Source organism: Pelobates fuscus, chromosome 12 (genome assembly GCF_036172605.1).
Source record: "Pelobates fuscus isolate aPelFus1 chromosome 12, aPelFus1.pri, whole genome shotgun sequence".
In the NCBI taxonomy this organism is placed as follows: domain Eukaryota; kingdom Metazoa; phylum Chordata; class Amphibia; order Anura; family Pelobatidae; genus Pelobates; species Pelobates fuscus.
Window position 1 is genome coordinate 125,775,333 of NC_086328.1, and position 26,465 is coordinate 125,801,797.

The following is a 26,465-nucleotide window of genomic DNA, read 5'->3' on the forward strand; positions in this document are numbered from 1 at the left end:
AAGTCTTTGCAAGGCAGGTGCTCTGGGCAATTGCTGCCCCCTGAATTTAGCTCCACTGAGCTAAACAAATGTGGAACTAACAGGACCAGTTGGCTGATTGACACGTCTGCACTGACATCTGACACAGCCTTCACACAGAGCACTTAAAAAGGACCACTATAGGCACCCAGACCACTTCAGCTTAATGAAGTGGTCTGGGTGCCTGGTCCATCTAGGGTTAACCCTTTTTTCTATAAACATAGCAGTGTCAGAGAAACTGCTATGTTTATATTTGGGTTAATCCAGCCTCTAGTGGCTGTCTCATTGACAGCCGCTAGAGGCGCTTGCGTGCTTCTCACTGTGAAAATCACAGTGAGAAGACGCCAGCGTCCATAGGAAAGCTTTGTAAATGCTTTCCTATGAGACTGGCTGAATGCGCGCGCGGCTCTTGCCGCGCATGCGCATTCAGCTGAATAGAAGGAGAGGAGGCGGAGAGGAGGCGGAGAGGAGGCGGAGAGGAGGCGGAGAGGAGGCGGAGAGGAGGCGGAGAGGAGGCGGAGAGGAGGCGGAGAGGAGGCGGAGAGGAGGCGGAGAGGAGGCGGAGAGGAGGCGGAGAGGAGGCGGAGAGGAGGCGGAGAGGAGGCGGAGAGGAGGCGGAGAGGAGGCGGAGAGGAGGCGGAGAGGAGGCGGAGAGGAGGCGGAGAGGAGGCGGAGAGGAGGCGGAGAGGAGGCGGAGAGGAGGCGGAGAGGAGGCGGAGAGGAGGCGGAGAGGAGGCGGAGAGGAGGCGGAGAGGAGGCGGAGAGGAGGCGGAGAGGAGGCGGAGAGGAGGCGGAGAGGAGGCGGAGAGGAGGCGGAGAGGAGGCGGAGAGGAGGCGGAGAGGAGGCGGAGAGGAGGCGGAGAGGAGGCGGAGAGGAGGCGGAGAGGAGGCGGAGAGGAGGCGGAGAGGAGGCGGAGAGGAGGCGGAGAGGAGGCGGAGAGGAGGCGGAGAGGAGGCGGAGAGGAGGCGGAGAGGAGGCGGAGAGGAGGCGGAGAGGAGGCGGAGAGGAGGCGGAGAGGAGGCGGAGAGGAGGCGGAGAGGAGGCGGAGAGGAGGCGGAGAGGAGGCGGAGAGGAGGCGGAGAGGAGGCGGAGAGGAGGCGGAGAGGAGGCGGAGAGGAGGCGGAGAGGAGGCGGAGAGGAGGCGGAGAGGAGGCGGAGAGGAGGCGGAGAGGAGGCGGAGAGGAGGCGGAGAGGAGGCGGAGAGGAGGCGGAGAGGAGGCGGAGAGGAGGCGGAGAGGAGGCGGAGAGGAGGCGGAGAGGAGGCGGAGAGGAGGCGGAGAGGAGGCGGAGAGGAGGCGGAGAGGAGGCGGAGAGGAGGCGGAGAGGAGGCGGAGAGGAGGCGGAGAGGAGGCGGAGAGGAGGCGGAGAGGAGGCGGAGAGGAGGCGGAGAGGAGGCGGAGAGGAGGCGGAGAGGAGGCGGAGAGGAGGCGGAGAGGAGGCGGAGAGGAGGCGGAGAGGAGGCGGAGAGGAGGCGGAGAGGAGGCGGAGAGGAGGCGGAGAGGAGGCGGAGAGGAGGCGGAGAGGAGGCGGAGAGGAGGCGGAGAGGAGGCGGAGAGGAGGCGGAGAGGAGGCGGAGAGGAGGCGGAGAGGAGGCGGAGAGGAGGCGGAGAGGAGGCGGAGAGGAGGCGGAGAGGAGGCGGAGAGGAGGCGGAGAGGAGGCGGAGAGGAGGCGGAGAGGAGGCGGAGAGGAGGCGGAGAGGAGGCGGAGAGGAGGCGGAGAGGAGGCGGAGAGGAGGCGGAGAGGAGGCGGAGAGGAGGCGGAGAGGAGGCGGAGAGGAGGCGGAGAGGAGGCGGAGAGGAGGCGGAGAGGAGGCGGAGAGGAGGCGGAGAGGAGGCGGAGAGGAGGCGGAGAGGAGGCGGAGAGGAGGCGGAGAGGAGGCGGAGAGGAGGCGGAGAGGAGGCGGAGAGGAGGCGGAGAGGAGGCGGAGAGGTCCCCACCTGGCGCTGGAGAAAAAGGTAAACCACTTCCTTTCCATCCAGCCCGGCGGGAGGGGGACCCTGAGGGTGGGGGCACCCTCAGGGCACTATAGTGCCAGGAAAAAGAGTGTGTTTTCCTGGCACTATAGTGGTCCTTTAAGCAAGCTGAAATGCTTTAAGGGTCTGTAGTGTATCTTCACACGTTTAACAAACTTGGCTTGTGGAGGTGGTAACTCACATCAACCATTAATGCCGGACCTCTGGCTTGCTCATTTCTATCGCAGCAACTCTGCTGCTGTGCCATTTATATACAGAGAGACATTTGAAGACAGAAAATGCCTCTGGCTTCTTGTCTTTTTGGAACACAGCTGGCATTAAAAGTGCACCAACAAGTTTCTAGGACATTGAGTCAACTGCAATCATCTGCATGATATCCACACACCACAAACATTTAAAAAAAAAAAAAAAAAAAAAAAAAAAAAAAAAAAGGTTCAGCTGCACCGTCATGCCAAGCCACCCACATATCTCCCTTCTTTTCACTAACACAGTCAGCAAGATATTCACAGAAAAGCCACATAGCCGGTCTTTATTTTTTCCCCCTCACTTTCTGTTCAAATATTATGACTTCCAAAACCCCCGACAGGTATTAGATGGAAACAAAATACTAAAAGCCACACGTATGGCTACTAACACAACCAAAATAAACCGGTCAACATCCATCACTGCAGGATGCCAGTCTGCCAGGAAGAAAAATAAAATAGGATGCCTTGTATATTCAATAGAACTAGCCTCTGTGAAGGCACTGAGGTTTTGCAGCATTAAAATAATGTAGCAACCCTGAGTGACATTGATTGGAAAACCAAATTCAATGGATCAGTCATCGAAAATATACATAATATAATGTTGAAAAAATTACAGACTGTCATAATGATGCAGTATAGACAGACTTTGCTATGCACAATCAAAATATTGGTATTGCAGGAAGATATAAAGTAAAAAAAAATATATATATATTTTTTTAAAATTCTATATTTTTGGTGCAAGCAAAGGACAGACACACGCGTGTCATCACGACAGCAATAACATGTAGATAAGGAATAGATCACAGTAAATACATATCGTGGTTAGAATACAATTCGCCCAATTTTTAATTAAAACAGAACTGTCTGGGATGTTGTAACAGGAGGTGCTAAAATATTTTTATATATATTTTGACATTTAACATTATCTTCATATTGATGCAATAGAACGCTTTCAGGCTTGACACATTTTAGAAGAAAATATGTAATTTCACAGTGACTCAGTATGACCAATCATACATGCAATATACTTTACCAGACAGGGTAGATATGTTCTGGTTATTAGGCTTCCCACTATAGTAATGATGTATATAAAACCATAATATGTTGCAGAGGCTTGCCCCTCCTGTTGCCATTGCTTAGATCACTCTCTAAACAAGGCGGCTTCTGCCAACTCCAGCATCCAAACAGTTAACAAGGCAGTTCCTTGTTGGGGGGGGGGGGGGGGGTGCTCAAGTTTCAGTGCAGGCATTTATCAAGCATATTAACCTTTACAGAAAAGGCTTTATTTCCTGGTCTGTAACACCTGACCAGAATTTTGTGTTTAACTAGCACATAGAGCACACCCCTCCTCATGCACCCTAACCCCCCCAGCAACATATTGTTTCACTGTGATACATTGTAACCGAGTTGGTGAAGCAGAAAAGGTTTATGGTACATGCGCCTCTACTGGGTACAGTTTTTGCAGATACAGTATTTGAAAAGAGTGGCTGAAACTACTGCATAGCAATAGTCAGGGCCCAAGCTCCACATTTTATTAAAAAACGGTTTCTAAATCTTACCTGTACGAAGCAATGAAAGATGGATGTAGACAGGGGATGTGAGGGCTAAAAAGACAAAAACAAACAAGAAAAGGAAAGGAAAAAAAAATAAATTAAAATTGAAAATCGCTTCAGGAGCCTTCAGTCTGCTTGGCAAACAACTGGGTTGGAAAATTTCAATCTGTGTTTGGCACAGAGCAGCAACAGCGCTGGTGAGGGAGCTGAATTCAGACACGGATTTAATTAATCTACGCAGTGACGGGGAGAAGCCAAAGCGTACACAGAGCGCATACAGTGGCAGAACCCCCTCCCCACCACGGGTTAAAAGTGTCCCAATGTTAAACTGGACAGAACAAGCTTTGTTCGGGAGCAAGATGGAAAAGTGAGGAGTAGGAGGGGTGTGCTGGGAGGCAGGGTGATAATTTGCTTAGCACACATAGCTAAAACACCCCTTCCATTATGTGTGTTTATATTAAACGATACACATTCACATCTATTTTAATCTCTGCAAACTCTGCAGTATAGGGACATTTCACCAACAATCGTAAAAGCTCACATTTTTTGAGCAGTTTACAGACTAACACAGATGCAAAAATAATAGAGTATTGCATTATCTTGTAATAATAATAAAAATGTAAAAAAAAATAAAGTCAAGAATCAGAATTTTGGAACAAATTTGTGGTCTCAAAATTGTTAATATAAATTAAAATGACCTTTACCTTGTGTCAGTCAAGATCATTTTTGTCTGTCAATTATTACTTATTTTTTTAGATAAATAAAATCATTGAAGACTGTGGAATTTTTGGCACTATATACTGTAAATGCTACTAGGAATAATACATGTATAATAAAGATATATAAAGCAGACCTGTCCCCTTCATGACCAGTGTTTTTGCACCCAACAAAAACGGCTATTCCTTGTGCCTTTTTATAGAATGCTTTACATTTTCTATATAATCTTAACTAATATACGCTCACTGACATCACAACTGCCTTCTAGAGAGGCATACACAAGGCATTTAATGCAAATTAACTTTTATATCCCAAGATTCCCACATCAGGAGTTAACTCCCCCCCAAAAATGTCAACGTAGATTCAACTAGATTGCATTTCAGGAATGGGGAGATCATGGGATATTCAGGAACCATCGAATGTTACCAGGTCCATCAGCTGAGTTCACACACACACTCTCTCTCTCTTTAACAATTGTGCTCACAGCAACAGTGTTTTCAGGAATAAGTTAACTTAATAAGTAAAAAATACAACTATTCTCCTTTAAAATGAATTGGTCATCATATAAATATGGATATCTAATCCAGCAGCAGTTAGATAAGATATTAAGATATATATATATACATACATAACACACAAATATACATATACACACACAGGGTGACTCAAACAAGAATAAATCAGGAGCCACCCAAGTGTTTGATCATCTCCTTACGACTATGTAATAGACCAGACCAATCTCTGCATGTGGTGAGGACACACATCACTTGCACAAGTACGACAAAATGGATTTATCAATAAGAAAGATCAAATGCCTTTCTGCCAAGAGATGGAGGGGTGGAATGCTTCATATCAGCGCTCCTTTATCTCATAAGATAACGGACTTTGAAATCCAAGAATGTCGAGACGGGATCCTTGCATCATAACCACTTAAGCATGCTGAAGTGGTTTTGGTGCCTAGAATAACACTTACATTTTTTCAAGAGGCACTTTGAGAGTTTACAGAAGAACCGGACCATAGCGGTACACTTGAGGACTAGATTGATACAGTAACAGTCTTACTTTTATATCATGAAGTTAAATATTCAGCAACCCCCTGCAGTAAATTCAGTCTGAGAACATACTGTGCTCTTATTATAGAATTTCTAGCATATTGGCAACACATAACAGCAGGCAGACAATTCTCTCATTTCTACACCAAAAATACAAATGAGAAATCACACAGGGGTGCCCAAAAGGGAGGTCCCCAGATGTTGTAGAACTACAACTCTCATGATGCTGTGCACACCTTTAGAATGCTTTAAAATGACAAAGCTCAACGGAATCTGTTGGCGCTATATAAATGGCAATAATAATAATAATAATAATAATAATAATAAAGCATAATGGAAGCTGTAGTGCTACAACATCTGGGGAACCAACTTTTTGGCACCCCTGATCTAGATGCAATCCTTTTTATAGCACTACACTAGATATACCATCGGTGATTTTACAATGGCATTCCCGGTTTCCCTTCTTAAAATTGTAGCGGAGGAAACCACATCTGGATGGAAGCAATTTTGGGAATACAGAAGATACCACTAGTATTGTTAAGTTTAGAGTTATTGCATGATACTATTTTAAAAAAATACTAGCCACAGCCAGGGCCGGGTTTTCCTATAGGCTAACTAGGCTTCAGCCTAGGGCCTCAAGATCCAGAGAGGCCTACATTCAAATTGTTAGCAAAATTAAAATTACACCATTCTAAAAACAGTGAACACTAAAACACTGAACCGAAAATAAGGAGAAATTCTACGCATGATATGACCAGTGGCGTACTAAGGGGGGGGGGGGGGCGGTCTGCCCCGGGTGCCACTTACTAGGGGGGTGCCCGGGGAAGACTGCAATGCCCCTCCTGCCGCGATCGCCGAGACTGGCGGTCTGCAGCTCCGCAATGTGCAGAGCTGCAGACCATGGATCTCGTGTGCACTGCCCAATCAGAGCGTTGCCGCGGGTTACCACGGCAACGCTCTGATTGGGTCTTGCGAGATCTATGGTCTGCAGCTCTGCGGAGCTGCAGACCGGAAATGAGGGCCACCGGACCACCAGGCAGCCCCCACTGGACCACCAGGGATTTAAGGTAATTTTTTTAGTCACCCCTCCCTCTCCTCATCACCCCCCTCCCTCTCACAAATCACCCCTCCTCTCCTCATCACCCCCCTCCCTCTCACAAATCACCCCATCACCCCCCCCCCCCCTCTCCTCATCTCGACTTTTTTTAAATTTATTATCTGTGCCACATTTTTTATAAAGGTTAGTACCAATCACAACATGTTTCATTTAACATATTGATATATATCACAGTAATGATGTATTTTATTGTCGCATGTAATTTACAAACTTAAAAATGGGAGGTGAAAGGGCCTCATAAGTGGAATAGCCTAGGGCCTCTTCATCTAAATCCAGCCCTGGCCACAGCTACTTTTGCCACAAATCCATCATTCGTGGGCGGATAATATTTACATACACACACACAAAACTTTGTCCATATATGTAAGATTTGGTTTATTCTACGCATTGTGAAGAGGTGGTAAAGTTGGGTGGAACATCAGATCTCTGTCCAGAAGAGTGCAGTTCTATGAACAACTAAATTATAGGACCACTATAGTGCCAAGAAAACAAACTCGTCACCCCCACCCTCAGTGCCCCAGGGTTAAAACCCCTTCAGCCACTTACCTTAATCCACCGCTGGGCTCCCTCGGTGCTGGTGACCTCTCCTCCCCCTGCCGACGTCAGATCTGAATGCGTATGCGCATCAAGAGCCGGGCGCATTCAAACCACCCATAGGAAAGCATTACTCAATGTTTTTTTATGGACGTCCAGCGTCTTCTCACTGTGATTTTCACAGTAAAAAAAAATTACAAAAAATTGCAGAACCGCCTCTAGCAGTGGTCAGTGAGACAGCCACTAGAGGCTGGGTTAACCCTCATTGAAACATAGCAGTTTCCCTGAAACTGCTATGTTTTCAGCTGCAGGGTTAAAACTAGAGGGACCTGGCACCCAGACCATTTCATTGAGATGAAGTGGTCTGGCTGTCTATAGTGGTCCTTTAATGCACAAAACCTTCAGTTTCCTCAGGCCTCTGTTAGAGGGCAGAGAATAAAGAAGACAGAAATACCACCCAGAGAAGCAAGCCCTCCCCTTTTTCCCCAGCGCAAACTTCCAACTGCACCAATACACATTAATAGGCTCCCTTTTAGGATTTAGCCATTACCACCTCTTTTTACCCCTTCCCTCTTAAAGGACCACTCTAGGCACCCAGACCACTTCAGCTTAATGAAGTGGTCTGGGTGCCAGGTCCAGCTAGGGTTAACCCATTTTTTTTTTTTATAAACAAAGCAGTTTCAGAGAAACTGCTATGTTTATTAATGGGTTAAGCCTTCCCCCAAATCCTCTAGTGGCTGTCTCATTGACAGCCGCTAGAGGCGCTTGCGTGATTCTCACTGTGAAAATCACAGTGAGAGCACGCAAGCGTCCATAGGAAAGCATTGTAAATGCTTTCCTATGCGACCGGCTGAATGCGAGCGCGGCTCCTGCTGCGCATGCGCATTCAGCCGACGGGGCGGAACGGAGGAGGATCGGAGGCAGAGATCTCCCCTGCCAGCGCTGGAAAAAAGGTAAGTTTTACCCCTTTTCCCCTTTCCAGAGCCGGGCGGGAGGGGGACCCTGAGGGTGGGGGCACCCTCAGGGCACTATAGTGCCAGGAAAACGAGTATGTTTTCGTGGCACTATAGTGGTCCTTTAACAAAGTGGATATGCAAGTTGTGTTTCTGCAAACAAGCCTCTGTGTTATGGCTGTCTGCCCCTCTGTATCTATGGTGGACTATAGAGATCAGCTACCCCTTCCCAAACACTATATAGTAGGTCAAGTCAATGGTTTGAGTCTACCATTCAGTGAAGGAAACATAGAAACATAGAATGTGACGGCAGATAAGAACCATTCGGCCCATCTAGTCTGCCCAGTTTTCTAAATACTTTCATAGGTCCCTGGCCTTATCTTATAGTTAGGATAGCCTTATGCCTATCCCACGCATGCTTAAACTCCTTTACTGTGTTAACCTCTACCACTTCAGCTGGAAGGCTATTCCATGCATCCACTACCCTCTCAGTAAAGTAATACTTCCTGATATTATTTTTAAACCTTTGTCCCTCTAATTTAAGACTATGTCCTCTTGTTGTGGTAGTTTTTCTTCTTTTAAATATAGTCTCCTCCTTTACTGTGTTGATTCCCTTTATGTATTTAAATGTTTCTATCATATCCCCCCTGTCTCGTCTTTCCTCCATGCTATACATGTTAAGATCCTTTAACCTTTCCTGGTAAGTTTTATCCTGCAATCCATGAACCAGTTTAGTAGCCCTTCTTTGAACTCTCTCTAAGGTATCAATATCCTTCTGAAGATAGGGTCTCCAGTACTGTGTACAGTACTCCAAGTGAGGTCTCACCAGTGTTCTGTACAATGGCATGAGCACTTCCCTCTTTCTACTGCTAATACCTCTCCCTATACAACCAAGCATTCTGCTAGCATTTCCTGCTGCTCTATTACATTGTCTGCCTACCTTTAAGTCCTCAGAAATAATCACCCCTAAATCCCTTTCCTCAGATGTTGAGGTTAGGACTCTATCAAATATTCTGTACTCTGCCCTTGGGTTTTTACGTCCAAGATGCATTATCTTGCACTTATCCACATTAAATGTCAGTTGCCACAACTCTGACCATTTTTCTAGTTTACCTAAATCATTTTCCATTTGGCTTATCCCTCCTGGAACATCAACCCTGTTACATATCTTAGTATCATCCGCAAAAAGACACACCTTACCATCAAGACCTTCTGCAATATCACTAATAAAAATATTAAAGAGAATGGGTCCAAGTACAGATCCCTGAGGTACCCCACTGGTGACAAGCCCAAGCTTCGAATATACTCCATTGACTACAACCCTCTGTTGCCTGTCACTCAGCCACTGCCTTACCCATTCAACAATATTGGAATCCAAACTCAAAGATTGTAGTTTGTTGATAAGCCTTCTATGTGAAACAGTGTCAAAAGCCTTACTGAAATCGAGGTAAACAATGTCTACTGCACCACCCTGATCTATAATTTTAGTTACCCAATCAAAAAAAATCAATAAGATTAGTTTGGCATGATCTCCCTGAAGTAAACCCATGTTGTCTCTGATCTTGAAATCCATGTGTTTTTAGATGTTCAACAATCCTATCCTTTAACATGGTTTCCATCACTTTCCCCACTACTGAAGTTAGGCTTACTGGCCTATAGTTGCCCGACTCCTCCCTATTACCTTTCTTGTGAATGGGCACAACATTCGCTAACTTCCAATCTTCTGGGACTACTCCTGTTATCAATGATTGGTTAAATAAATCTGTTAATGGTTTTGCTAGTACACCACTAAGCTCTTTTAATAGCTTTGGGTGTATTCCATCAGGTCCCATTGACTTATTTGTCTTTACTTTTGACAGTTGAAATAGAACCTCTTCCTCTGTAAACTCACGTGTAATAAATGACTCATTTATCCTTTTTCTTAACAGGGGTCCCTTTCCTTCATTTTCATCTGTAAATACCGAACAAAAATATTCATTGAGGCAGTCAGCTAGACCTTTATCCTCATCTACATACCTTCCTTCTTTTGTTTTTAATCTAACTAATCCTTGTTTTACTTTTCTTTTCTCATTTATGTATCTAAAAAAGGTTTTGTCCCCCTTTTTTACTGACTGTGCTATTTTCTCTTCTGTGTGTGATTTGGAAGCTCTTATAACTTGCTTAGCCTCTTTCTGCCTAATCGTATAGGTCATTCTGTCTTCCTCACTCTGGTTTTTTTTATAATTACTAAATGCTAACTTTTTGTTTTTTACTATTTTGGCTACATCTGTGGAGTACCACAGTGGTTTCTTGAATTTTTTGCTTTTACTGACAAGCCTAATGCAATTTTCTGTTGCCTTCAGTAGTGCAACTTTTAAATAATCCCATTTCTTTTGGACTCCATTTAAATTGCTCCAGTCTGATAATGACTCCTTTACACATATTCTAATTTTGGAAAAGTCTGTTTTTCTAAAGTCTAAAACTTTTGTTTTTGTGTGGTGTGACTCAGTCACTGTTCTTATATTAAACCACACTGACTGATGATCACTGGATCCTAAACTTTCACCTACAGTAATATCTGATACCAAATCTCCATTTGTTAACACTAAATCTAGTATGGCCTCTTTACGAGTTGGCTCCTCAACGACTTGTTTTAGAGACAATCCCAGTAGGGAGTTTAGAATATGTGTGCTCCTGCCACAAGTAGCTATTTTTGTTTTCCAATTTATAATCAGGAAGATTAAAGTCACCCATGATGATAACTTCCCCCTTCATTGTCATTTTAGCTATTTCTTCAACTAGTAGATTATCTAACTCTTCAATTTGTCCTGGGGGCCTATAAATCACACCTACACGAGTTACTGTGTGATTACCAAATTCTAATGTAACCCAAACTGACTCTATGTTCGCCTCACTAACCTTTATTAGGCTAGATTTTATGCTATTCTTTACATACAGGGCCACCCCTCCCCCTTTCTTGCCTTCCCTGTCTTTTCTATATAAAGAGTACCCTGGTATTGCTATGTCCCAGTCATTTTTCTCATTATACCATGTCTCAGTAACAGCGACTAAATCTACACTATCAGTTGCCATTATTGCCACAAGTTCATGGATCTTATTCCCTAAACTGCGAGCATTTGTAGACATGACTCTAAGCTTATCATTTTTTAACACACTTGCTACAGGCACCTTCTGTCCTTGTTTTGGGGGACAATTGGATTGATGTTTTATCACCCTTTTGCCCCCCCTCCTAGTTTAAATACATCCTAGCAAAACCTCTGAACTGCTCACTGAGAACATTTGTTCCCTTTTGAGAAAGATGCAAACCATCTTTTTTGTACAGTTTATTTCCATTCCAAACAGAACTACCATGAGCAATAAAGCCAAATCCTTGCTCCCGACACCATTCACCAAGCCACAAGTTAAAGTCCCTAATACGCATCCGCCTGTCATTCTGAGTGTTATGCACAGGCAGAACTTCAGAGAATGACAATGTGGAAGCAACCTGCCGTATATCATTGGCAAAAACACTAAAAACTTCCTTAACCTCTGAAACCTCATTGCAAGCCAAGTCATTTGTCCCTAAATGGACAAGTACATCCAATTCCCCTTCTAAGAGATCTGAACACACAGAGTACAATACAGGGATTATTTGCAGGCTGCATCAGAAGCCTGCGTTACACTACATCATACAGATACTTGGCATAACTGGCTATATGTGAGCGCTATGCCTATATAGATACATCTTTTAAATTCTCATGGTAATTTCATTCCAAGAATAGTCATCAGGTCTCTTACAAACATCCACTTACAGGAAAGGTCTACTTTTCCCATACCTGAAATGACAAAGTATGTTTTAGAACTGTATAACACCAAATCTATTTTTTTTATCCCACATAATTATTTATTTTTTAAAGATGAACAAATACAGGAGATAAATTATTTTTTTATTATTTTACCAAGATTTAGACTATGCGGTTTATTGGGAACAAAGGGGTGTAATACTCAGATTTAGGTTTAGGTTTGTCTCTCTATTCTTTGGTCACTCTGCAAGTAAAAAAGATCAAAAGAAAACACAGAACCCTCTTTATGAGAAAAAAAAAAAAAAAAACTAAATTAAACCAACAAGAAAAAAAACCACTTGATTGAAACATTTCACTCCAAGCACCAACTCCTGCTAGTACCAAACTATATACATGAAAATGTTTGAGGGACAGCGCTTGCAACTACTTTAGTGAATGTTGGAAATGTGTTTTCATTATTCTTACAATTTTAATTTGGCTCCCTGTAGGAACACTGCAATTGCATATTCAAGCTCCCAAAATGACAAATTATGAATGATGTCTACATGTATACTTTCACATCATTCAAACGAACGGGGACCACTCAAGCAGACAAATACAGCCACAAGCGGCTTGGATTCACTTGAGGGCACAACACATGCATTTCTGTCAAGAGATTAGGAAGTTTGTTACAGCTCTGAGAGATAGTGTGAGTGAACATCTGCCAGTTTAGCCAAACGTATCAATCGTTGAAAGGATACGAGTGTATAAACATTACAGCGAAACGGTCACCGTCTCAGGATTTTGCTTCCTTTTCAAAGACCCCCTTCCCCCCCCCCCCCACGCTGACATTGTCACTGAGTGTGCAGTTGCCAGAAAGGAAAGGGGGGGGCGGGAGGGAATGCAAAGGGGAGTTTTATTACCAGAACCGGTCCCTTGCGGGCGCCACCATTATCTTAGGGTCGATCCTCTTCTGCTCCTGGTGTTTCATCGTCAGAACCAACATCACTGCTGTACTTCCACACATGCAAGAGAGTACAGCATTGAGGTCTATAGAGGATCCTGCGAGACCCTAAATCAGGCTTCCCCAAACTCTGGCTCTCCAGATGTTGCTGAACTACAAGTCCCATGGCTCTCAGCGTATTTCAATCATAGAATCATGGGCGTTGTAGTTCAGTAACATCTGGAGGGCCGGAGTTTGGGGAAGCCTGCCCTAAATAGATAGAGCCAATTCACTGCAGCCATCATTGGGAGCCTCAGTGTTGGGACAAGGTAAGTAAAGAAGGATTTTTAAGGCTTTCAGTGAAGAATGGAGGAGGACATAATAATAATAATAATAATAATAAACACCAATGTTAGGAATACGGATTTGAATTCCTAACGTTATAGTGGTCCTTTAACCCCTTAAGGACACATGACATGTCATGATTCACTTTTATTCCAGAAGTTTGGTCCTTAAGGGGTTAAAAGGTAAATACCCCTCAGAGAAATGTTATATTATAATTTAGCATATCTGGCAGGAAAGACAGAACAGAATTTAAAGGGATATGATCAGCCCCAAAACAACTTTAGCTTAGTTAATCGGTTTTGGTGCATAGATCATGCCGCTGCAGTCTCACTGCTCAATTCTCTGCCATTTAAGAGCTAGATCATTTTGTGTAGATGGCCATAGTGTCGGACCTCCCTGTAAGTGGCTCAAACAGTCTTCCCAAACACTTCCTGCTAAGGAAGTGTTTAGAAAGGCTGTTTGAGCCTTTATTGCACTGTTTAGTCAAGAATTGCTTATCTCCTGCTCTGTTATTAGCCTTCTAGGGCTTGCTGGAGCCTCCTGTGCGTGACTAAAGTTCAATTTGCAGAGCAGGAGATAATTTCTAACAGACGTTAAAGGGACATTATGGTCGCCAAAACAACTTTAGCTTATTGAAATAGTTTTGGTGTATAGGCCATGCCCCTGCAGTCTCGCTGCCATTTAAGAGTTAAATCACTTTGTTTATGCAGCCCTAGCCACAACTCCCTGCATGTGTCATGCACAGCCTTCCTAAATACTTCCTGTAAAGAGAGTCATCTAATGTTTACACTTCCTTTATTGCAAACAGGGCCGGACTGGCCCACCGGGATACCGGGAAATTTCCCGGTGGGCCGTCAGCACCTGGGGCCGGGGAGACATGTGGATGTCCTGCGGCCGTATGGAGAGCTTGGATGGCGGCCGCAGGGGAAGCTCTTCTGGCGGCCGCTGGGGGAGCAGGCTGTTCTGTCTCTGCTCCCCCTCCCTCGCACGCTAGAAAGAGACCGGCGCCGGAATATGACGTCATATTCCGGCCCCGGTCTCATTAAGCTGCGTGCGAGGGAGGGGGAGCAGAGACAGAACAGCCTGCTCCCCCAGCGGCCGCCAGAAGAGCTTCCCCTGCGGCCGCAAGAAGAGCTTCAGGAAGGCTGGCTGGGCTGGAAGGTGAGCACAGGAGGGGAGGGGGTGGGGGGGGAGGGGGGGTAACAAAGAGCACAGGAGGGGAGGGGGGGGTGGGGGGTAACAGAGCACAGGAGGGGAGGGGGGTAACAAAGGGCACATGAGGGGAGGGGGTAACAAAGGGCACAGGAGGGGAGGGGGGGTAACAAATGGCACAGGAGGGGAGGGGGGTAACAAAGGGCACAGGAGGGGAGGGGGGGGTAACAAATGGCACAGGAGGGGAGGGGGCTAAGAGGTCACAGGAAGGGGAGGGGGGTAACAAAGGGCACAGGAGGGGAGGGGGCTAAGAGGTCACAGGAAGGGGAGGGGGGGTAACAAATGGCACAGGAGGGGAGGGGGCTAAGAGGTCACAGGAAGGGGAGGGGGTAACAAAGGGCACAGGAGGGGAGGGGGGTAAGAAAGGGCACAGGAGGGGAGGGGGCTAAGAGGTCACAGGAAGGGGAGAGGGGCCAAAAGATGAGCACAAAAGGGGCTGAAGAGGGTACAAGTCGGAAGGGGGGCTAAAGAGGGCACGGGATGGGGCTAAAGAGGGCACAGGATGGGAGGTGGCTAAAGAGGGCACGGGAAGGGGCTAAAGAGGGCACAGGAGGGGAAGGGGCTAAAAAGCACACAGGGGGCAAAAGAGGGCACAGAAGGGGAGGGGCACCTATCAGTCTGCCCACCCACACAGGTAGCAACAAGTATGTATGTCAGTGGGAGTGTGTGTCTGTGTCATGCTGTGTGTGTTTCTGTGTCATGCTGTGTGTGTGTGTGTGTCATGCTGTGTCTGTGTCACGCTGTGTGTGTTTCTGTGTCATGCTGTGTGTGTGTGTGTGTGTCATGCTGTGTCTGTGTCATGCTGTGTGTGTCTGTCTGTGTCACGCTGTGTGTGTTTCTGTCATGCTGTGTGTGTGTGTGTCATGCTGTGTGTGTGATGCTGTGTGTGTGTCTCTGTGTCACTGTGTGTCTGTATCATGGTGTGTGTGTGTGTCTGTCTGTGTCATGGTGTGTGTATGTCTGTCATGGTGTGTGTGTGTCAGTCGTAGTGTCTGTGTGTGTTTGTAAAATTAGTGTTTTACTCACTTTTTTTTTTCCAACGTCATGCTGGTCTCTGCCTCTATGACTGAGATCATCAAGCTTGATGATCTCAGCCAATCCGCACTGACACAGGAAGCGCCTCTAGTGACCGTCTGAGTGTCTGTCACTAGAGGTGTCACTAGGAAGCAATGTAAACACTGCCTTTTCTCTGAAAAGTCAGTGTTTACATTCAAAAGCCTGCAGGGACCGGCTATAGACACCAGAACCACTACATTAAGCTGTGTGTGTGTGTGCGCCTGCTAGTGAGTTTGCTTTCTTGCGTGTGTGTGTGTGTGTGTCTGCTAGTGAGTGAGCTTGTATTTTTATGTCAATGAGCTTATGTATATTAGTGAAATTGTTTGTCTATGAGGCTGTGTATCAATGAGCTTGTGTGTGTCAGTGAGATTGTCTGTGTCTGCTTACTGTATAATTAAATGTTTTACTCTGAAAGGACCAATATATTATATTAGAAAAAGCTATAAATATAAAATAAATTATTTTATATTTTCTGCTCTTTAAATCAAACTTTAATTATATACAGAAGGCTCCTGCTGGGTCTAGCAAGCTATTAACAGAGCAGGAGATGAGAAATTCTAAATTACACCGAATTTGCAATCAGGGCCGGACTGGGGATACAAAGCAGCCCTGGGAAAAAAAAATCTATGCCAGCCCCATAAGTCATTGCGCCATATATTGTCGCATGTAATATGTAAGGCTATGTCTTGCCACCCCAGATGATTGAGTAATTATATATATATATATATATATATATATATATATATATATATATATATATATATATATATATATATATATATATATATATATATATATATATATATATATATATATATATATGTAATATGTAAGGCTATGTCTTGCCACCCCAGATGATTGAGTAATATATATATATATATATATATATATATATATAATTACTCAATCATCTGGGGTGGCAAGACATAGCCTTACATATTACATGCGACAATATATGGCGCAATGACTTATGGGGCTGGCATAGATTTTTTTTTTCCCAGGGCTGCTTTGTATCCCCAGTCCGGCCCTGATTGCAAATTCGGTGTAATTTAGAATTTCTCATCTCCTGCTCTGTTAATAGCTTGCTAGACCCAGCAGGAGCCTTCTGTATATAATTAAAGTTTGATTTAAAGAGCAGAAAATATAAAATAATTTATTTTATGTTTTTAATTAAGCTACATCTGGTTAAAAATGAAAACCATTTTGTTTTCATTCAGGCAGTACCAGTCACAGCCAGGGAGGTGTGACTAGGGCTGCATAAACGGAAACAAAAGTGATTGTTGGACACAGGTCATTGATGTCCACAAAAAAAAAAAAAAAAACACATGGATGTGGCAACACATGCATCAGAGGCACAAAAATATTAAAATATTGGAAGACACCATTTCATGAGTTTTCAACATCTGACATGAATTGACAGTTACCGGATTGTAAAAAAGCCAAAACAAACATGGATGTTTATACATATCAATTATGGGCAAAATTCTCAAAGTGGAACAATCTTTTTAGAAGCCAAAAGGAATGTTCTCACGGATTGTTCCACATTTAGAAGCATGTACCAGATGTATAGATAAACAACCAGTGTCACCAAGGAGAGAACAATTATTTAGGGTAGTTAAACGTTTGTGAAATGTAACACTGTTTTCCAGATTAAAGGGAAACTATAGTGCTATGAATACAAAGTTTTATTCCTGGTACTATAGTGCCCTATAGTGTCTCTCCCCCCCCCGACTTAACAGATTCCAGCACTGATGTCCCTCGGCCGATGGGGGGGGGGGGGGAGAGAGGGGGGGAGAAACACACCTAATGCACATGAGCAGAGCGCATAAGGACTTCCCAGTAGGAAAGCATTGAATCAACCTAGGGGGCTTTTACCTGATGCTGCACTTCCCTTATGCAAAGATGTGATGAACATCCTGCGTCATTTAGCGGACAGCCACTAGAGGTGGAGTTAACCATGCAAGGCAATCAATAACTGCAATAATTACAATTGCAGGGTTAAGGGGACAGGGGCACCTCACCCAGACTGCTTCAATGAGCTTAAGTGGTCTGGGTGCCTATAGTTTCCTTTAAAGTAATCATTGCACCAAGTAACCCAAGGATTTCAAAGTACATCCAGCTCACAATAAAGAAGTGGAAAATGAGATCATCAAATAGGGTGCCAGCAATAATTTGTCAATCTCGGATTCTGCAAATACTAAACAGGACTGTCCTGTTTACCGTTATATTAACTCTAGCTAGACGTAGTAACCGACCATTTCTCCAGTACAGTAGATAAAGCAGGTAATGGGCTGAGATTCAGTGCTCCCCACCACATCTAAGACGAAAGAATAGCCTTATTGTATCCCAAATTGACATTTGATACCTAAAAACTTCCTAGGGTTACATAAATATGCAAGGAGAGCGCTGGGAGATGTATACCAAATGCAGATAAAAATAGCAGCAAATGCAAAATATAATCTACAATGGAAGGGGAGGGGGTAGAAGGAAAGGACAAGGCAACATTAAAGTAAACCTAAATGAAAATTATATATAAATATAAAAAAAAAAAAAAAAAAAAAATCGCACCAGCATAGTACCCAACATTAGGAAGTAAGGAATTGTTTAGTCATTGGCAACACCCGGCATGATCTATACACCAAAACTGCTTCATTAAGCAGTTTTGTTCTGGTGCTCATAGAATCCCTTCAACTTTATTTTGTGAACAGTAATTTTAAATATAAACATGAAATTAGCTTGGTGACTCATTTGCAACATTCCAATCTATCCTTAAAATTTTTATAAAACAAAAATAAAATAAGATATAATCAAAAACACCTATGTTAGATTTGTCTTGTTTCATAGGGGTCACAATAGCACAGGGAAAAGCAAATAATCCATCTAAAACTAGGATATGGATAAATATGAGGTGTTTGTTCCAAATCAACATATACAGAATTTTATGTCGTGACTGAGGGGTTAAGAATTAATTGTACATACGTGTGTGTGTATGTATGTATGTATGTATGTATGTATGTATGTATGTATGTCACTGTAGAGGCACTGTTTGCAATTCATATGGAAAATACGTAATATGATCTCATGTGTATATATAGAAAGAGTAATATTGTATTATATTTGATAATGTCAAGCCTGCAAGACTATGCATCTGATTGGAACGCAACCTTCTACATTAATAGGTTGGGCCATGTTACCGAGTATCAGCTTAGCTTATGATTAAGTGCAGAAAGGCATGCAAAGTATCAAGGGTTTGTCTCACCATCTGTTCTGAGATTTTTGAGGCCAGATCAACATATGGGCCAACTAAAGTAGAAGTTCTAGGACCATAATTTGACAAAAGCCCAAAAGGAGCTGCCATGTAAAATGTTCGGTTTCTGTTGCATTTGTTAGGTATTGGAATTTCCATATTTTATTTATTAAACGTTTTCCAGTGGTTGCACATAGTATTCTGTCTGTACGGTGTTTGTTCTTGTTATGCTTGTGGAGCCTCTAACCCAGATATGCAACTTTGCAAATCGCAAATTAGAGAGAATTCAGGGTCAGATCTTCGTTAGGTTCACCATAAGTCACACGCATAATCCATAATCGCTCATATGTAAATTTAACTTCTTCCATTAGACCCATCAACGTATTGAGCTCCAGGTCAACATTGCCCTAAATCTCACAATGTTTGTTTTTTTTTGTGTGTTTTTATGCACGCGCAGTAGCACTAAGTAAACTGTATATTGGCCATTTATTAGCATTCCAAATTCTATGTGCCAACTGTATTTGCCAACTCAGTTTACTGTACCAGCTGTCTAAAACAGACTAGTAAAAGCCTTTAGTGTAGGTAGTGGGTGTTGGCGCTTGCATTCCCATTTGTGAGATTGGGGCCTAATTGCAAAAATTACGTCTAACTTGTTTAAAGATGTAAATATAGAAATGCATGTGTTTTTTTTTTTTTTTTTTTTTTTTTTTAGAGAAAACCCAACAACTGGATTTTCTTGTTGCCACTTACTGGCTAGCCGCACATTGCAAGAAAACTAAGATGAGAAAATGGAGGTGGTTACATTTTTACACCATAGATCTAATGGACTAAACGATCTATGATGTTCAGTCATCCACAGCTATTAAGACAACGTTTTCCCATAGGGGAGCAAATGTATAACCTACATAGCCACCTACCATTTAAATCAAAGTGAAGGCAACCGCCAGAAGGGTTGCGTGAACACCCATGCAGTCAAGTCTAAATCAAGTCAGTCCACCCCCACTCTGCCATACACAAAATTTTAACTCCGCTGCAGATATATATTTAATGTGTGCGTATTTTTCAAACTACTTAAATATATAAATACATAATGATTTTAAAAGTGTGCGTGGGGTGTTTCACGAATACTACAGCACAATCTAGGAATATTAAAAAAATCTCAGCGTTTAAGATCTGGTTGGGAATTCAAGATGAGGGGGGAGAAGGGGATTTTCCTGTCACCTTTTCCCATTTGAAAGGTCTCCAAAGAGTGCCAGCGTGTGCTCACATCGGCTCCAGTTGAATTTTATATTGAGTGGTTTGACAAAATCCTTTAGAAAGGGTGGGGGGACATCAGAGATCTACGCAACACAAACAATGAAAGTTTGGAATCGAAGACTCCATAATTAACAGACTCTGTCAAGACTTGTTAAAAGACATTATACCAAGGTATTACAGAATAAAATTGTGCACAGCATTCTACAGCAGTTAAGCAATGTATGCTCAGCCCTGTGTTATACACGATGCCTAGCGATAAGTGGTTAAGACAGATTAGAACAGGTAACAATATTCTCCAACAATACAACATGAACATATGAGTACTATCAGGATGGTGGATATATAGGCAAGCTTGTTCTGGCACTACTTCAAGAAGTCTATACTCTCGGTGTGCTAGAGGGTGAATAAAACAAACAAAAAAAGAAGTCTAATTGAGTTTACGCCCCATTTGTGAAAGTGTACATAATAATAAGGGAAAGTGACTGAACCAGACAGTCTAGGTTCAAGCAAGTATAACCTAATCTGGGTGTACATAACTGAACCTTGATACAATTATTAAAGCCTATGCAAAAATATAAATCCATGTCCCCTGGGGTAATACTCCAAGCAACCTACACTTACCTGGAACAGTGAGTGAAGAAATGAAATCAAATGCAAATTATAGGCTGAAATAGCTGCGCTGGGAAATATGTACACACACACACACACACACGTAACATAATAATATGTTTGGAATTTCTTAATGCGGTCACTAATCTGCAGCGGTCAAGGATAGGTGCCAAAGGCATAGGGACTTTTTCCACTAAACCAGGAAATGTAGAAAACTGAAAAGAAAAATTATCAAATGACAAGTATAGAGACAGACAAAACATGTCTATATATAGTCACCCTGATCTCTAGTGGTTCGACTGAAAATCAGGGGGCTGTATACCTACTGCATTTGTACCCTATTTGCAGGTTTAACCCCCTCCCACCCTCCCCCCAAAAAACTGTTTCCAGTTTATAGTTACATTTACTCCAGTCCCGAGGCACCGCCAGCCACACTGCCTCTTGCGACATCATCCGGCTCTCGAGCCAAAAGGCCTATCCCAGGCATAGCCAACCTTCGGCACTCCAGATGTTTTGGACTACACCTCCCTTGATGCTTTGCCAGCATTTTGGGTGTAAGAGCATTATGGGGGGATGTAGTCCACAACATCTGGAGTGCCGGAGGTTGCCTATCCCTGGCCTATCCAATGCTCCGCACAACAGAACATTGGAAATAGATGCGCATGCATCAAAATACTTCACATAGGAATGCATTGAATTGAATGTTTTCCTATGAGCTTCCGTGTCACGTGCCGAATTTTACTCTGTCGGTGTAGCGGAAGAGCCTCTAGTAGCTGTCTTGAGGAAAGGTTTTAACGAACCCTTTATCCAGCTCCAATACTCCCTTAGCGTGGCTTCCCGCTTATCCTCCCACAATGTCATCCAGCTCTCATTAACCCAATTCAATGCTTCCTATAGAGAAGTATTAAGGACTGATGCTCATGTGCGGCAAGTGCATCCAAATGCTTCTTACAGGAAAGCATTAAATTCAGTGCTTTCCTGTGAGCTGAAATGACACGTGACCAATTTTTTTCTAGGGCAGCAGAAGCACCTCTAGTGGCTGTCTGGAGGGCAACCATTATAAAGAGTGTTTAACCCTGCAATGTTAATATTGTAGTTTCTACAAAGCGTCAGTGTTTTACATTCCAGGGTTAAAACTACATGGCTAATGCACCCAAACCACTTCATTGTGATGAAGTGGTCAGGGTGACTTTAGTGATATTTTAAGAATGGTCTTTTAAAAAGTGCAATGTCTACACTCTTCATTTTCAAGAAGTCTATATACATTTTTTATTTTATTTTTTAAATGATAGCAGGTAAAGACTGCACTGAGTCACTGAAATGTTTCTGGCGTGGCCAAAGTGTTGTAATCCAGTGCTCAGAGCCTATCCCTGAATAGTGTGCGCGCACAATTCCTGCCCTAAAAGTACAAATATTTTGGGTGGATGACAAGGAAGTTAATTCCCTCATTATGATGTTCCTGGCTTACAAGACGGGATTTGGGTCCTAGGAAATCCTCAAACCACCGTGCATCAAAACCCAGAGGGACTGCAACAGATCTATTTGGAGGGTCCCTTTAATAATAAAGTAGTCAGCGGAATCATTAGGGCATGAGGAACTCTTCTTGTACAATAACCCATAGGGCCACAAGTTCAGTTGATGGTTTGTACAAAGCTGCTTAACAGAATTGGACCAAATCAGTTTTGTGACCATCAGGGACCAAGTATAAAGCGTCATTTTAAAGATGGCTGTTTGACATGATAGATGAAGCAACAGAACTACAGAAAACCAAGAGGCGTTTGGGCAAGAAACAGTACAGACAATATATATTTTTAGGATATCATATTTATAACATACATTGTGTACACACAGAGGCCATATCTAAAATCAGCTAACTTACAGTCTCAGTTCACCTCTAAGCACCCTCAATCTTTAGAATGAAATCATGAAGTTTCCTCCACAATGTACCTAATGTCACTGCCAATATTTACCTCCTCCATCTCTCACTCATTCTTTACTCAGACCTGTTATATTGCCAACTTACAGACAGGGCTAATAAAACTGATATCAGTTTAACCAATCACATTGCAACCCTTTAATGTCTCTGATGCAGTGCAATGTGTTGGCATGTAATTAGCGTTTAGTGATTGCTGAGTGCTTGTTGCCTGTAAGTGGATACAATCTATCGTTAGGGGTTCCTATATCTAACATTAACAAACATTGAATAGAACTTTTCCTACAAATTCTGTAAACTCTGCATTCCTTCACACGGCCCTCTGTATTCCAAGCAATAACTCAACTGTTTGCACATCCTGTGAGTGATGGGAGTGTGCTAACATTAACCAATTAACCTTCCCAGTTACCATGGGCATTACACTCGGTCAGGGTTACCATGGGCATTACACTCGGTCAGGGTTACCATGGGCATTACACTCTGTCAGGGTTACCATGGGCATTACACTCTGTCAGGGTTACCATGGGCATTACACACTGTCACGGTTACCATGGGCATTACACTCTGTCAGGGTTACCATGGGCATTACACTCTGTCAGGGTTACCATGGGCATTACACTCTGTCAGGGTTACCATGGGCATTACACTCTGTCAGGGTTACCATGGGCATTACACTCTGTCAGGGTTACCATGGGCATTACACTCTGTCAGGGTTACCATGGGCATTACACTCTGTCAGGGTTACCATGGGCATTACACTCTGTCAGGGTTACCATGGGCATTACACTCTGTCAGGGTTACCATGGGCATTACACTCTGTCAGGGTTACCATGGGCATTACACTCTGTCAGGGTTACCATGGGCATTACACTCTGTCAGGGTTACCATGGGCATTACACTCTGTCAGGGTTACCATGGGCATTACACTCTGTCAGGGTTACCATGGGCATTACACTCTGTCAGGGTTACCATGGGCATTACACTCTGTCAGGGTTACCATGGGCATTACACTCTGTCAGGGTTACCATGGGCATTACACTCTGTCAGGGTTACCATGGGCATTACACTCTGTCAGGGTTACCATGGGCATTACACTCTGTCAGGGTTACCATGGGCATTACACTCTGTCAGGGTTACCATGGGCATTACACTCTGTCAGGGTTACCATGGGCATTACACTCTGTCAGGGTTACCATGGGCATTACACTCTGTCAGGGTTACCATGGGCATTACACTCTGTCAGGGTTACCATGGGCATTACACTCTGTCAGGGTTACCATGGGCATTACACTCTGTCAGGGTTACCATGGGCATTACACTCTGTCAGGGTTACCATGGGCATTACACTCTGTCAGGGTTACCATGGGCATTACACTCTGTCAGGGTTACCATGGGCATTACACTCTGTCAGGGTTACCATGGGCATTACACTCTGTCAGGGTTACCATGGGCATTACACTCTGTCAGGGTTACTATGGGCATTACACTCTGTCAGGTATGGGGTGATGGGAGCAGTTACTCAACACCATGCCAAACATTGCTCTCTCAGCCCTCACTCACACTCCCAACCCTGCTCCCTCAGCCCTCACTCACACTCCCACCCCTGCTCCCTCAGCCCTCACTCACACTCCCACCCCTGCTCCCTCAGCCCTCACTCACACTCCCACCCCTGCTCCCTCAGCCCTCACTCACACTCCCACCCCTGCTCCCTCAGCCCTCACTCACACTCCCACCCCTGCTCCCTCAGCCCTCACTCACACTCCCACCCCTGCTCCCTCAGCCCTCACTCACACTCCCACCCCTGCTCACTCAGCCCTCAGCCCTCACTCACACTCCCACCCCTGCTCCCTCAGCCCTCACTCACACTCCCACCCCTGCTCCCTCAGCCCTCACTCACACTCCCACCCCTGCTCCCTCAGCCCTCACTCACACTCCCACCCCTGCTCCCTCAGCACCCACTCCCACCCCTGCTCCCTCAGCACCCACTCCCACCCCTGCTCCCTCAGCACCCACTCACACTCCGGCTCCCTCAGCACCCACTCACACTCCTGCTCCCGAGGGCACCCACTCACACTCCTGCTCCCGAGGGCACCCACTCACACTCCTGCTCCCGAGGGCACCCACTCACACTCCTGCTCCCGAGGGCACCCACTCACACTCCTGCTCCCGAGGGCACCCACTCACACTCCTGCTCCCGAGGGCACCCACTCTCACTCACACTCCCACCCCTACTCCCTCAGCCCTCACTCACACTCCCACCCCTGCTCACTCAGCCCTCAGCCCTCACTCACACTCCCACCCCTGCTCCCTCAGCCCTCACTCACACTCACACTCCCACCCCTGCTCCCTCAGCCCTCACTCACACTCCCACCCCTGCTCCCTCAGCCCTCACTCACACTCCCACCCCTGCTCCCTCAGCACCCACTCCCACCCCTGCTCCCTCAGCACCCACTCACACTCCTGCTCCCTCAGCACCCACTCCCACCCCTGCTCCCTCAGCACCCACTCCCACCCCTGCTCCCTCAGCACCCACTCACACTCCTGCTCCCTCAGCACCCACTCACACTCCTGCTCCCGAGGGCACCCACTCACACTCCTGCTCCCGAGGGCACCCACTCACACTCCTGCTCCCGAGGGCACCCACTCACACTCCTGCTCCCGAGGGCACCCACTCACACTCCTGCTCCCGAGGGCACCCACTCACACTCACACTCCCACCCCTACTCCCTCAGCCCTCACTCACACTCACACTCCTGCTCCCTCAGCCCTCACTCACACTCACACTCCTGCTCCCTCAGCCCTCACTCACACCCCTGCTCTCTCACTCACACCCCTGCTCTCTCACTCACACCCCTGCTCTCTCACTCACACCCCTGCTCTCTCACTCACACCCCTGCTCTCTCACTCACACCCCTGCTCTCTCACTCACACCCCTGCTCTCTCACTCACACCCCTGCTCTCTCACTCACACCCCTACTCTCTCACTCACACCCCTACTCTCTCACTCACACCCCTACTCTCTCACTCACACCCCTACTCTCTCACTCACACCCCTACTCTCTCACTCACACCCCTACTCTCTCACTCACACCCCTACTCTCTCACTCACACCCCTACTCTCTCACTCACACCCCTACTCTCTCACTCACACCCCTACTCTCTCACTCACTTGCCCCCTGCAATGCCTTATTAAGGTCTCCTTCACTCACCTCGGTTGCTGGATAATGCTGAGGCCGAGTGTGATGGGTCCCAGGTGGAGGTAGATGTTGCTGTTAGTCCTGTCAGGTTCCTTTATTTATTTATTTATTAATGACCCTACCTGTAGCTGTTCCCAGACTGTGTCCTTCCCCTATGTAAATAGCCTAGATGGGTTCCCTTTACAAACAGCACTATGTCCCCTGTCTGAGTGCTTCCTCTCCTCCTTCCCCTCTGGATAATCTCTGTGTCCGCCCCCTCACCCTGCTAATAACAGGCTGTCTCTCTCCCCGCCTCTCTCTCACTCACTCAGTCTGTCTCATTCTACATCACATGCTCTCAGTCTGTCTCACTCCCTGCCTCTCTCTCAGTCAGTCTGTCTCATTCTACATCACATTCTCTCAGTCTGTCTCACTCCAGTCCCTGCCTCTCTCTCAGTCAGTCTGTCTCAGTCAGTCTGTATCACATTCTCTGTCTGTCTCATTCTACATCACATTCTCTCACTCAGTCTGTCTCACTCAGTCTGTATCACATTCTCTCAGTCTGTCTCATTCTACATCACATTCTCTAAGTCTGTCTCTCTCCCCGCCTCTCTCTCACTCAGTCTGTCTCTCTCATTCTACATTCCATTCTCTTATTTTCATTCTCATTCCCTCTCTTCCAGTCTCTCTCTCTCACACACACACACCCTCTATTTATTTTATAAACCTTTTTTATTCTCCCTTCTTCCCCTCTCTCCGTTT

At 45.1% G+C, this 26,465-nt stretch overlaps 1 protein-coding gene across 6 annotated transcripts in view; it reads right to left on the reverse strand.

The window, feature by feature from the left end:
- The window catches only part of PACSIN3 (protein kinase C and casein kinase substrate in neurons 3), an 82,599-nt gene extending 56,649 nt beyond the window's left edge, over positions 1 to 25,950 (reverse strand). For 5 of the 6 annotated variants that reach the window (XM_063437936.1, XM_063437937.1, XM_063437933.1 and 2 more), the window contains exon 1: positions 25,737 to 25,950. The gene's annotated coding sequence lies outside the window, so the exon portion shown is untranslated. Of the gene's footprint in view, positions 1 to 3,797; positions 3,898 to 25,736 lie in introns of those variants that run through there. The other variant, XM_063437934.1, reaches the window with a different exon arrangement.
- Between the last annotated feature and the right edge of the window lie 515 nt (positions 25,951 to 26,465).